General features: G+C 35.3%; 2 protein-coding genes across 3 annotated transcripts in view; both read left to right on the top strand.

Annotated features, from left to right (window-relative positions):
• The window catches only part of LOC129749421 (beta-1,4-glucuronyltransferase 1-like), a 324,450-nt gene that overhangs the window by 239,555 nt on the left and 70,353 nt on the right, over positions 1 to 14,542 (top strand). The gene's annotated exons all lie outside the window — the stretch shown is intronic.
• Positions 1 to 14,542, top strand: part of LOC129749418 (beta-1,4-glucuronyltransferase 1-like) — a 175,269-nt gene that overhangs the window by 135,338 nt on the left and 25,389 nt on the right. The gene's annotated exons all lie outside the window — the stretch shown is intronic.

Raw genomic sequence — 14,542 nt, 5'->3', positions numbered from 1 at the left:
ATGAAAAGTAATCTCCTAGGATTGACTGCAGGACTGGACATTTTGGTATTAAAATCTTTGGGGCTTAAACTGTTGTATGACTCATCTAGCTTGTTGCCAAATTGAGTTGCTCCAAAAAATCGAAATACAACCCTTGGAGGCAAAAATCGTTGACACTTTATCATCCTTGTCGCATTCGTGTTTATCAGCAGAGACCACGGTTGCCTACTAATGTGTGGGGGGTGGTAGTTGCAACTCTATCTGTATCTACCACTTCATAGCGGTGGACCTGAGCTGATTGATTTGTGATGAAATTGCTTCAATGAGGTACAAAAAAAGGTGACGAACAAACACGCACTCTATTCCAGAACTCGTTATTCAAAAAGTAAAAAGGTAAACAAAGCCTACATAAAGGTTGATACGGTCAAAATTTAGTCAATATCAACTTGACGTATTTTTTCAATTTTGCATTTAAAAAACCTGAACACTCCTCATTTTGAAGGTGTGTGTGTGTAGAATGTTGCTCCTATTTTGATTTTGGAATTCACTCTTCAGTTGTCAAAATGCCGTCCAAGGAAGAAGAGCAGCGTATCAAAATTTTGCTCGCGCATCGCGAAAGCGAGCAACTCGCACGCAAAGCTGGCAAAATCACTAAAAGTTGCCAAATCAACCGTTACAAGTGTAATTAAAGTGTTTGGGGAACGTTTGTCGACAGCCAGGAAGTTTGGATCGGGGGGAAATCGAAAACCAAAAGCCACTGAGACAACAAAGAGAGTTTCCGGTAGTTTCAAGCGAAACCCTAACCTCTCTCTCCGAGATGCCGCAAATAAGCAGGATGTATCGTCTACAACCATGCATCGAGCCAAAAAACGAGCCGGACTATAGACTTACAAGAAAGTAGTGACTCCAAATCGCGATGATAAACAAAATACGACGCCCAAAGCGCGATCCCGGAGGCTGTACACGACTATGCTGACGAAGTTTAACTGCGTGATAATGGACGACGAAACCTACGTCAAAGCCGATTACAAGCAGCTTCCGGGACAGGAGTTTTATACGGCAAAAGGAAGGGAAAGGAAGCAGATAATTTCAAGCACATGAAACTGTCAAAGTTCGCGAAGAAATATCTGGTTTTGCAAGCCATCTGTACCTGTGGCTTGAAAAGCAGCATTTTCATAGCTTCCGGGACTGTCAACCAAGAAATTTACGTGAAAGAGTGTTTGAATAAACATTTGCTGCCTTTCCTGAAGAAACACGGTTGTTCCGTACTGTTTTGGCCGGATTTGGCATCCTGCCGCCAACAACCTGCAGGTGGTTCCCAAGGACTAGATCCCCAACACGCCAGAGCTCCGCCCAATTGAGAAATACTTTGCTATTGTCAAGCGGAACCTAAAGAAGACCAAAAAAAACTGCTAACGACGAGCAGCAGTTCAAGGCAAACTGGCTTTCTGCGGCGAAGAAAGTGGACAAGGTGGCTGTACAAAATCTGATGGCGGGGGTTCAGCGTGAGGCCCGGCAATTCGGATTTGGAAAAGAGGAAGCCTAACTGAATATTTTTCCTGAATTTTATGCTTATTAAACTTGAAAAAGAAATTTTATTTCATTTTTTGAATAAACGATTCCACTGATTTGCAAGCGTTTTTCCTTGACCAAATTTTGACCGTATCGCCCTTTAAGTCACTTGAAAGGATGTTTATGTATCCTAGGCGAGAATCGTAAACAGCAGTTGGCAATGATTTTTTCTCTCTAGTTTTCGCTGGTACAGCGATAATGGTTGTTTGTTTAAAAATGCAACTGACCTCACCAATTATTATGGTTAAAATGTTTACAAAAAAAAAAAAAAACTTTTACTAACACTTATTTAGCACGGGATTTCCATCGCCACCTGAGACATGTACCGGTTGCATGTGCTCTACATAAAATTTTACCCGTTCATTTTTACCATCTTTCATTTCTTCTAACTTGCTATTCGTCGAATAACTACTATAAAATTCTGCAAAAATAAAGAGGTGTAAATCAATTATTTACAATGCATTAAGTGCTTATGTGGATGGAAAAATATTTCCTACGTTGATTTTTAATCGAATAAAAAAAATGCTTTTCGCCAAATTCCTTATAACTGAAATATTTTTATTTTTTATTCGATTTATAATAAAATTGCATTCAATACCAGTTGTAACTAGTCATATTTGAAAAATATATTTTTTTAAACAACATTTGAAAAAATGATTTCCGAAATTCGAATATTTTGATGAAATACTGCTGAATTTCCAGAGGAAAACTGTCTCGAAGCCATTTCATTGAAAGCTTTTGAACACAAATCTTGCTGATCGCCACACAAGTTATTCCAAAGAAAACGACTGATTACTTATTTGAACAAGAAGACTCCTCAATTTTTCATAAATTGTATATCATTTCGATAATCCGTCTGTATTCATGGAAAATTGCACTCCAAAATTTAGAATACACACGTGGTTTTGTTTACATCTTCCCGGACGTCACTTGGGAGGAGGGCTATTTGTCCGAAAATTTGCATTTTGATCGAATATTTAAAATTAAATAAATCGATGGGAGTAGGCCACGACGAGATGGCAGTGCACGTGTGTTTTTTTCTTCGTCGAAAGAAATTTTATGAAGTATAAATCGTTTAAAACCGTGAAACTTTGCAAATTGACTTGCCGGCCGATATTCTGCTCAAGTGGTAGTCAATAGTGATAATGTTTTCCCCCTGGGAAGGAATATACCGAACTTCAAGCATAACAACAGTTCGAGAAATTATCAGGAGAAAGAACAAATCCTACATTCGGTGAGTTCGTTCCATGATGTTTAAATATATCTATATATATAAAAAGCAATTATCTGTATGTTTGTTTGTTTGTTTGTTTGTTTGTTTGTCCTCTATAGACTCAGCCGTCTTAAGAGCTAGAGATCTGAAATTTGGCATGGATGCTCATTAGGACCAGGAATGATGAAAAATGTTTTTAGATTTTTGGACGACCCCTTCTGAAGGGGTCGTCCATACAAGACAAATATTGTTTTCACGTTATTGACGTTATTTTCCGTCGGATTGTGATGAAAATTTGCACATGAGTGTTTTGAGAGACGAGCAATCGATTACAGTTATCAAATTTAGGGTCAGGGGTCGGCCAAAGGGGTCGTCCATATCAACTGATTAATGTTTTTGCGATATTGGCGTTATTATACACCGGATTGTGATGAAAATTTGCACATGAGTGTTTTTAGAGACGAGCAATCGATTACAATTATCAAATTTAGGGTCAGGGGTTGGCCAAAGGGGTCGTCCATATCCGCTGATTTATGTTTTTGCGATATTGGCGTTATTATACATCGGATTGTGATGAAAATTTGCACATGAGTGTTTTGAGAGACGAGCAATCGATTACAGTTATCAAATTTAGGGTTTGAGATCGGCAAAAGGGGTCGTCCATATCCACTGATTAATGTTTTTGCGATATTGGCTTTATTTTACATTGGATTGTGATGAAAATTTACACATGAGTGTTTTGAGAGACGAGCAATCGAATACAGTTATCAAATTTAGGGTCAGGGGTCGGCCAAAGGGGCCGTCCATATTCACTGATTAATGTTTTTGCGATATTGGTGTTATTATACACCGGATTGTGATGAAAATTTGCACATGAGTGTTTTGAAAGACCAGCAATCGATTTCAAGTTTCGAATTGCGGATCAGAAGTCGGCTGAAGGAGTCGTCCATACCCAACTTTAATGTTTTTGCGATTTTGACGTTATTCTACATTGGATTGAGATGAAAATTTCCGCATAGGAGTTTTGAGGGACGCTCTTTTGCTTTCAGGTTTCAAATCTTGACTCAGGGGTCGGCAAAAGGAGTTATTACCTGTTCACTGTTTTTACGATATTCTCTTGATTGAGCATAGAATTGTAATGAAAATTGGCACATGGGAGTTTAACAGAAAAGATAATTGATTTCAGGTGTCAAGTTTTGAATCGTGTCAAAAAAAGGCCGTCCATGTTAGTTGCTCACTGTTTTCGCGATATTGTCGTGATCATGCATCGGATTGAGATGAAAATGTTCAGATGAGGGTTATAAACTATGAGCAATTGACTCCAGGTAGCATGTTCCGTGTCAAGGGTCGGCGAAAGGGGCGTCTATATTCACCGATCACTGTACCTGACGTTATTTTACATATAAATTGAAAAGAAAATATGGCAAAAGGGAGTTTTGAGGAATGTAAAATTAGTTTCAATTATAGAATTTCGGGCCATGGGACAGAAAAAGAGGGTTTTATTGAAAGTTCAGTGTTTTGTGCAATAATTTTGTTGGAGGCAGTTAATTGATACCAATTTAAGTGTGAAGGTCAAGCAAAAGAGTCGCGCACATAAACAAATAGTACATGTTTCTGCCATAATGTCTAGATTTTGCAACCGATCGAGAAGAAAACACTCTCACATAAATTTTAATAAAAAGCCAATCAACCGTTTAATTTGAATTTCAAGTAATAGTAACAGTAGCGACTTTAAACACTGTGGAATTTTTTCCCCAAAATTGTCGAAAGAATGTTTCGAATTCATTTTCTAAACTCATTTTGACGTACCAATGATTTAAAGCGAAACGAAGTTCGTACGGGATCAGCTAGTATTTTAAATAAAATTGAAACAAATGTTGGTTCATGGATTTTGTAATTTTTCATTTGGCATTTGGCTTCTTGAATCTTCGAACTTGGTTTCTTTGCCTCTATAAACAATTTCCACTAGCATTTCACGAAAATGGTGGTCAATGAAGTGATTTGATTTTCAACATTCAATATTTTGTGTTCATCAGGGGAGAAGATTCATATCAGGAGATTGTGAGATGTGAAGGAATATAAACTGGTTTGAATCTACTTACTTACTTACTTAATGATCCCGCGCCGATCCTCCGGTGCATAGGGCTGTGGTAAAAGACCTCCACTGTTGACGATCTGGAGCCAGCGTCTTCACTTGGTCCAAGTCAAGATTCTCGTCGACAGTTCGGATTTCAGCGGCTAGGCTTCGCCACCACGAGTTTCTGGGTCTGCCTCTTCTTCGATGACCTTCTGGATTCCACTCTAGCGCCTCTCTGCAAATCTCGTTTTCATCTCTTCGCAGCGTGTGCCCAATCCATCTCCACTTACGTTCCCGAATCTCGATTTCTAGCGCCCTTCGATGACACCGGCGATGTAGTTCCTCATTCGAGATCCAGTTGCCAGGCCACCAAGCGCGGATGATATTCCGCAGGCAGCGGTTTACAAATACTTGCAGTCTTCGCGTCGTCACCGCATATGTGCACCAAGTTTCGCACCCGTACAGCAATACGGATTTGACGTTTGAGTTGAAGATTCGGATTTTCGTCCGTAGAGAGATCTGGCGTGACCGCCAGATGTTTCGGAGACTCGCAAACGCAAATCGGGCCTTTCTGATCCGGGTTTCGATGTCTTTTCTGGTACCACCATCAGGCGTTATCTGGCTACCAAGATACTGGAAGCACTCCACTTTCTCAACTTGTTGCCCAGCTACCATGAAACTGGAGGGATTTCCTGTGTTGATCTCCATCGACTTGGTCTTTCCGACATTGACTTTGAGACCTGCTGCCTTGGAACTTTCGGTGAGGTCGTCGAGTTTGCTCTGCATATCTGGTTGTGTTTGGGCGAGCAAAACAATATCGTCAGCCAGGTCAAGGTCGTTCAGTTGCTCCATTGTTGAAGGATTCCACGGCAATCCTCGGTTCGGTGCACAGTCAATCGATCCAATCAGAATCTCATCCATTACGATTAGAAAAAGTAGCGGTGATAGAATACATCCTTGTCTCACTCCAGCAGTTACCGGGATTGGTTCGGACAAGACACCGTCATGCAAGACCTTGCACGAAAATGCCTGGTTTGAATCTAGAATGTAGTCAAATTTATTTTGATTCAAGAAGCCAAAATTATCATAAACATTTATCAGTTACATAATTTGTGTGGTTGTGGTAAAAAAAATGCAAGAAACATCGAGAGGTAGGAGAGGCTGCTACAATTTTCTATTATTGAAAGCAGAGTGCCGAAGAATCTCAGCTTAGTGAACTTGACCTTTTTCTCGCCAAACGATGTGAAGAGAACCACAGGTGAAAATAGATTAAAATATTCTTTTGATTTTAGCGCCAATGCACAGTGGTGCAGACATCAATCTAGCTGTACGAAATTAATAGCGCTCAGGGATGAAGAGATAGACATTTGATGTCTTCAGCAACATTGTTCAGTTTTACAAGGAGCATATTCTAGTATCAAATTTTTTTTGCCGAGGAGTCCACCGATAGCGAATTAAAAATGCTAACTTTTTTGATTTTCAAATAAGGGCTTTGATGTCTTCGACAAAGTTGTTTATCTGATCAAAATACAAAAGTTTGTTGAAAATGTCAAAGTCCTATCGCATCACCCTCAGGAGTTACAGTCAAAGTAAAAATAGTCTTTTAAAAACAGTCTTTTGAAATAGTTTTTTGAACCTGACACGTTGTAGATTGGATAAAATGGTTCGCTGTCTTTGAAACAAAGTTGACATGCCACAATCTACAATTGTCTCATACATTATGGTGGGTTTAGAAGTTTCTGAAGCCCTAAAGAAAGCATTTAGTGTATTTTATTGGCAATTTTGGAAGGTTGGTTCATCGAATAGTGCACATTTTCGCAACATCCTCTTTTTTGAGATTATTTTTGATGATAAGCGGAACCATTTCCGTTAGAAATTAGCGGGGAATTCAATGGAACGAGAAGAGATCTGAATGTTTGAAAATACACTTTTTATATAAAAATTACCTATTTCACTTATAGAAAAAAAAAACGTTAAAAACATTTAATTTATTAATAAAGTGTTGCAGTTTTCTTTTCTATGTTTTGTTTTTTTAAAAGAGATTGAAGTTCAATTTTTCAAATCATTTAAACGCCAAAAAATTAATGGAACTAATCTGTTAAATCATTTAAATGTCAAAAAATTAATGGAACTAATCTGTTAAATTTTGAAAAGCACAACTGTGTACCGGCAAAACCGGTTCTATTATTCAATTATTCATTTATAAGATCAAATACTAATTTAGTGCTCTACAAAATTTAACTGATTAGTTCCATTAATTTTTTGGTGTTTAAATGATTTCAAAAATCTAATTATGTCTTTTATTAAACAAAACATAGAAAAAAAACTGCAAAACTTTATTAATAAATCAAATGTTTTCAACGTTTTTTTTCTATAAGTGAAATAGATAATTTTTATATAAAACGTGTATTTTCAAACATTCAAATCTCTTGTAGTTCCACCGAATTCCCCACTAATTTCTAACGGAAATGGTTCCGCTTATCATAAACAATAATCACAAAAAAAAGGATGTTGCGAAAATGTGCACTTTTCGATGAAGGAACCTTCCAATATTGCCAATAAAATACACTAAATGCTTTCTATAGGGCTTCAGAAACTTCTAAACCCACCATAATGTATGAGACAATTGTAGATTGTGGCATGTGTCAACTTTGTTTCAAAGACAGCGAACCATTTTATCCAATCTACAACGTGTCAGGTTCAAAAAACTGTTTCAAAAGACTGTTTTTAAAAGACTGTTTTTACTTTGACTGTTACTCCTGAGGGTGATGCGATAGGACTTTGACATATTCAACAAACTTTTGTATTTTGATCAGATAAACAACTTTGTCGAAGACATCAAAGCCCTTATTTGAAAATCAAAAAAGTTAACATTTTTATCTCGCTATCGGTGGACCCCTCGGCAAAAATACTAGATGATACTAGAATATGCTCCATGTAAAACTGAACAATGTTGCTGAAGACATCAAATGTCTATCTCTTCATCCTTGAGCGCTATTAATTTCGTACAGCTAGATTGATGTCTGCACCACTGTGCAATGGTAATGCGGCGAAAAGTCGTGCCATAATGGATTCGAAAAAGAGGCAAGAGGAAATACTGGTTCTCTGATTACATCAAAAAATTTGTGAGCTCTTTCCATTTTTGTTTGTACTCTTGTGTTTATTTTTTTTCTTTTTCATCAATCCTTTCTACCAAGTAGGATTTCCTAGAAACATGAATATTGATTCTCAATAACAACACTTGAAATAAGTACTGAATCCAGGTACTCATTTTGGCATCTTGTGTTGGATTTGATTATAAGTTGTGCTCGTGTATCAGCCAATGCTATGCTATGCTTTACTAAAAATTTAATAAATCTTCCGTTTAACATAGTACAACAATATACCGCAGTTTCTCATCAATTCTGAAAATTCGATTTCGAATATATACTTTCAACAACCAATAATAGGATGTTTTAAGCAATACCCAAATATATTTTATAATCTTATGTGCAGGTTTCAATAAGAATTTTCAAAATAGTTGTTGCCATAATTGAAAGATTTACAAAGGTATGAATGATCAACATTTCCAACTTTGAAACTTCTGTACCTGTTTTGGCACTGAACTGGTTCCTTTATTGGACCAATATCAAAAATACCTATAAAAGCTTTGTTTTTCGAGAAAAAAAGAAAAAAAAAACTTCACTTTAGTTTATTTGCCTAAACCTGACAAAAATGTTAGAAATGTTCAATATGAGTTCTAAGCTATGCCCCAATTGAGGATTCATTAATGAATGGTTGGCATTGAAACAATTTTTAGGTGATGTTAGGTCTAAAAATGAAACATCAGGATCAAAAGTGTCCTATTTCTGGATCGTTTCCAATTTTTCCGGATTTTCCATTGATTCACTTATCTTTTTAAAAAATAGGTAGTATAGATTATGTTCATCAACTTGGCTTGGATATTTAAAAAACTTATTTTTTTCTTATTCGCTCTGATTTATGAGCTGTCTGTTTTAGCACTGAAGAGAAGGTACATTTTTAAAGACTTTGAAAATTTTAGCTTAGCTTAGCTTTGTTGACTACTCACATCCACCTTTAATCGTTTAACCTGAAAGGCTCTATCAAAGTTTAAAAAAACATTTTCTGAAGGCTTCTTGCTTTTTCTAATTAGTTTTCATTATTTGCACTTCAAATTCCACGATCGGAGGCATGGTTCAGTAGAAAATGTTCCACATAGGCAATCATTGAACGTAAATAACGGTTCTGGCCACGTCCTAGTAGTCAAAAGACAGATTGAAACAGAGAGAAAGGAATGAAAGATCTGTTTGTGCTTATGAACCGAAGTTACCTCTGCATCCTAGAAAAATCATTTTGGTTTGGTTTTTTATCAATATAGTAATCCTCAAAATTACTTTTAAATTCTAATAAAAATTCATCTTTGTAATAATTTAAAATAAAGTTTATAAAGAAAACCCCAATTGCTATTACAATGAAAAAAAAGTTAAGGAAAGAGATTTTTTTACGTATAATTTTGAACCTAGTTTTCCAAATATGTACATTAGAGTGACCCAAATGCCCTGACTTATGAAAAAGTGCTGCTGGCTAAAATTGATACTGGGTTAAGGTTGCCAAAAAACCGGACAATATCCGGGCAAATTTGGTCAAAACCCTGAAATCATTCAACAAAAATCAAGACAAATTATTGAAAATAAATTTAGTCGTCAAAATCCATCGACAGTTTTAGAATCGTGTTCAAGGTTTCTGAAAAACCTATCATGATTGATTTTATAAAACTTGCTTGAAAAATTTCGTTTTGAAGGCATAAATAAAAAAAATGAATAACATAATTTTTTTTTCTGTTTGATTTGCCAAAAAAGTGAATAAATCCGGGCAAAATCCTGGCATTTTTCGATGAAATCCGGGCAACCGGGCCGAGCCGGAGTGTACCCAATTTTTGGATTAGATATCCTGGCAAACCCGGATAAAACCGGGCAATCTGGCAACATTATTTTTGGTCTAGCTCAAACTCCCATGCCAAATTTCTAAAAATCTTTAGAATGGTTAGAAAACTAAAAATGGTTGAAACCGGATTATCACCCTTAATAAAGTTAACCCAGTTAACTCTAATTGAAATGCAGTCTCCGGATGAAATATTTGCCAAATGTTAGGTTTTAGGAAAAACCGTATTCAAAAAAAATCCACCGTAGGGGGCCGAAGTTATTGATGAAAAACTAGTTTTTCATGTTCCTTCCGAACAAAATGTCTAAAAATCTGATACAAACTTCAGTTACCCCTTCACGTGATCCGATCTGCCCCAAATTTGGCATGGAACTTTCTACTAGACTACGATTAGTTTGGGCCTTTTGCGCATAATATTTAACAGGTTTTAAATTTTCCATACAAATTTAAAGCACTCTTATGTATTTTTTCCCAATTGACCTTAGACCATATCTGAAAACATTTGCTGTTGATGACAACTTTGCAATGCATTTACAAAAGTTTTAAGGGGGGGGGGGGGGGGGGTAGGGTCTAACGGGTATAAAAAACACCATTTTCACGATTTTTTTTTCTAGAGCTATCGTTCAAACAAATGTATTCAAATTTTTTTGCATTATACAAAGCATTGTTGAAAGAACATTTAGTAATTTTTTCGTAGAAAAATATTGAAAAATGAGCCGGTGACGGAGCACTTTCGAGGATGCCTTTTAAAAAACAGGATTTGCGGTGGACACTGTATCTCAGCACAGAATCATCTGAAGTCAAAAAATCAGAGCAAAATATTTTTAATAGATGTTTTTCTGGACCCCAACGTTTTTATTTAACTTAAAATTTTTTTTATGAAATTTTTGTGGCTGTTTGAAGAGAAAACTACGATTTTTCACGAAAAAATCCGCCATTTTTCACCTGTAAAATCTCCCCAAAGTAAAAAAAAAAACAAAAAAGAAGAACGTTGGGGTCTGGTATTTTATATGTAGAAAATATGTTCCAAATTTGAAAAGAATCGGATAAGTAGTTTTCAAATGACGATGTCCACGGACTTCAAAAATGTGGATTCGAGAAAAACGCGTTTGAAGTTTCTGCTCTTGCTTTCTTGCAGTATTAGATAGGAGGAGATAAAGGCCTATAATTTCTACAGTTTTGCTTCAATTGACTTGAAAATTTGACACAACATTCTTGAAATGTTTTACAATAAGAAAATAAAAAAATAAAAAAAATCGATTTTTTGAAAGTGTTAGACCCTACCCCCCCCCCCCTTAAGCAAATATTTGGAATCATCTAGTAAAATAATAATTGTTAATCTCATTCAAATGATCAGAAAACATTGAACACCGAAAAGAAACTATGTATCTTGTGAAGATCAATAAAAAATATGTTTTCTTATCATTGTCAAATTATATTTTCAAAGTTTTTTTTATAACGCCTTTAACAATTTTTGTCAGACATATTTTATAGCTAAATATGTCATTATATCATTATAAGAAGTAAATTTCGTATAATGTTAGATCAGTTGCAGGATAAAAAATTATGATCTGATAAAGAAAGAATCAGACAATAGGAACATCAATGATTAACTCAAACGAACTCTCCCTATCTCGAACACCCCCTCCCCACTAAACCGCTGCAAGCTTTGTATGGAAATTTCAATTTTAACACCTCCCACAACTTTTTTTGGTTATTTTTGCTGCCAGAAATAACAATAAAAATTTTGGAAGCGATCCATCCAGTCCTGAATTAGCGCAACGAGTTTTAATTTTGTATGGGAAAACAAAATTTTTTATTCAAAAATCGCCTCTTCTGAAAGTTTCAAAAATTATAACTTTGGATGAAACATGTTCCTTGATTCTTGCAGACATTTCATGTGAACAAAGCACAAACCTAAATTGAATCCCAGAAAAGATATTTAATGTTTTATAACATTTTTGTTTTCAAAATTATTTTTTTCAATTTTATCGTTTTTTACTAATTATTTGAAAGCTGTGTAACAGTAAGATGGAAATAAAAAATCCCAAAAAACTGCTTTGCATTGCCAGAGAATTTATAGATTTATATAGCCTTTGCAAAAACATTTCATGCAATTATTAACAGCTCTAGCAACCAAAGTCTGCCATTTTTGAATACTTTTCAATGGATTTAGATTTTTTATTTTGAAATGGTTATAACTTTTTTCATGAAATTCTTAGCTGCTTATCATGTTAGCGAAAATTGAAGCTTAAGAATAGTCGAAACCAAAAAATCAAAGACCGATTTTATTTCAAGCTTATTTGAATTTTCTGGACGATTTAATGTGCAAAACTTTCTTCTTCCATACAAATTTCCATACAAAATTGAAACACATTGCGCTAACTTAGGAATCAACCTAATCATCTCAAATTTTACACTGATGCTTGGTGACCCAAAAGGTATAGAAAAAACATATGGGAGCAAAAATTCATTTTTTGCAGCGGTCTACTCCCCACACTCCTCATGAATGCCTTAATAGTGTTAAAAACGAGATCTTGAATTTGTACTATAACTTTGGAACGGTACGGAAAAATAAATCTAAATGCTCATTCTACTCGAAGCAATTATTGTGCATCGCAAACCGTGGCAAAAAAAAAACTATTAAGAACACATCGGTTTTGTTTTTTCATGGATTAATTTAAAATTAAATAAATACTTAGCTTCGGTTCACTTCATTCTTGCAATATTTGTCAAAAAACACTTTGTAGAGACGTCCGCAGTCTGGAATTGCTGGTCTCAACCCGGTCTGGGGAACAACACCACACAACACTACGCCCCACTAGACTTGCTCACTCGCACTAGGATATTTCAGGAAGGATCCAGTTTCTCTATTTGTGGAAACTGCCCTGTGTAATTATTCCAGTAGTTCCTGAACAACATGATTTAAAATGTTGAAAATATCATAAAAATTACATAATTTTGCTGATTCGTTTCGCTGATTTTTCCAGCCCTTGTTCTTTTTTGCTGGAGATTTTCCAGCAACTGATACGTATTGCTAAAAAATCAACAATCGATCTGACAGATTCGGAACTGTTATTTATGAGAGTTAACTTAAAGAGATTAAAAAAGAAAGAGCTCGAAGTTTGATGTTGTCCAATAGAAAAAAACTCTTAAAGCGAATCATTCGGAAGTAGATTGTTTAGCATGAATTTGAATAGAAAGCTGACAATATGTTTCTTATTTTACAGACGAATCCAATTTTTAAATTGCGGCCGAATAGTCGCTGAAAGGTTTTAAAATCGAACACAAACGCTCACAGGATCTCAATAAAACTTAATGTTTCCTCAAAGAGATTCCTTTTTACTTAACTCTAATCGTACATCTACCGAGGATATCCGTACCCTAGGCTGTAATGGGTCACGGCGACGGCGTGCATTACTGTGTTTATGGAAGTTGACGGTTTGGAAACACACTCTAAACTAACATTAACCTGAGAGGGCGGTTGCACGTAGCCTTATTCGATATGAGATCATAGACAATAAATTAAAAGGTGAATCAATATCGTGTACTTTTTCTTTGATGATCCATGTTGATAAGGTGAATGGGAGTTGAAACACTTGCCCTCCCTTCCGTTGGACAACAACAGCATTGCGCAGTGGAAATATCACAATTAGTTGTTTTAATGTTGATATTTCCACTTTTCCACCATGCGCAAGTTAGATTAGAATAGACAGTATTGTAAATGAATGATAACTGCCAAAATTAGATAGGCAATTCAATTGTACAAGAATTACATAGTTGGATGAGGATGTTAACAATTGGCATTCAATGGTATTCAATGTTCAATGTGCTACTAGGCAATGTAAAGTAATAGTTTCCTTCTCCCCAATGCTCTAGTAAGTGTGCATTTGCGGTTTATGAATTTCGAAGGCTTATTCTTAAATCAAGCATTTTACAAGAACTAGAGGCTTATTGGATCAAGGTGCTGTTTAGATAGTTTTCTGTCAAAAATAATTTCTTTTCGTTTCAATACTTTTTGATAGAATTGTCTATTTTTTGGTTAGGTATGAAATTCAAATAATGAAGTAAAAGATAGATGATATTCCAGCAAAATAATATTGGAGATTTATAAATAGGAGTGTAAATTATTTCATCCGAAACAGATTGAGGAAAGTTGTTCTGTGAAATTGTAAATGTTCGAGATTTTAGAAGAACAGCATAGTCCTTTCTCATTTAATACTTTTTATTGTAGTTCGATCTTATAGCTTGATTAGGTTTGAAATTCAAATAAGGATGTTGAAAATAGAAGGTATGATTTTGATAAACAAGAACCTACTCGTCCAGGAAAATAATATCGGAGTTTTAAAAATTGACATTCATTTTAACCAAACCAAAGATCGAGGAAGGTTGTTTGAGAAGTTGTTCAAAATTAGCAATGAGGTTTTAGAAGAACAGCATCGTCATTTGCATTATCATGTTATTTTGATAAGTCAATGATAGTACAAAAGATATTAAACATGTAATTCATAATTGTATCTCTATATTATTTTTTAATTTTCAAAATATTTGGTACAATTATTATTTGTGTTTAGCGAAATTCTATTAATTGCTGCATTGAGAGATAGCTTCTTATCTAGATGTTTTGTTCTGAATTCGAAAAATATGTTTTTTTTAGTCAATTTAAAACGATAATAAATTCAAAGTTATCGCATCGAGTAAGGTTAGGTGACAGGTAGGGATAACTCAACTACGGTAAGATAGTGAACCCTTCTGACAAT

The sequence above is a fragment of the Uranotaenia lowii genome, chromosome 2 (assembly GCF_029784155.1).
Source record: "Uranotaenia lowii strain MFRU-FL chromosome 2, ASM2978415v1, whole genome shotgun sequence".
NCBI classification, from domain to species: domain Eukaryota; kingdom Metazoa; phylum Arthropoda; class Insecta; order Diptera; family Culicidae; genus Uranotaenia; species Uranotaenia lowii.
Note: the sequence above shows the minus strand (reverse complement) of the source record. Positions and strands in the feature narration are given on the sequence as shown.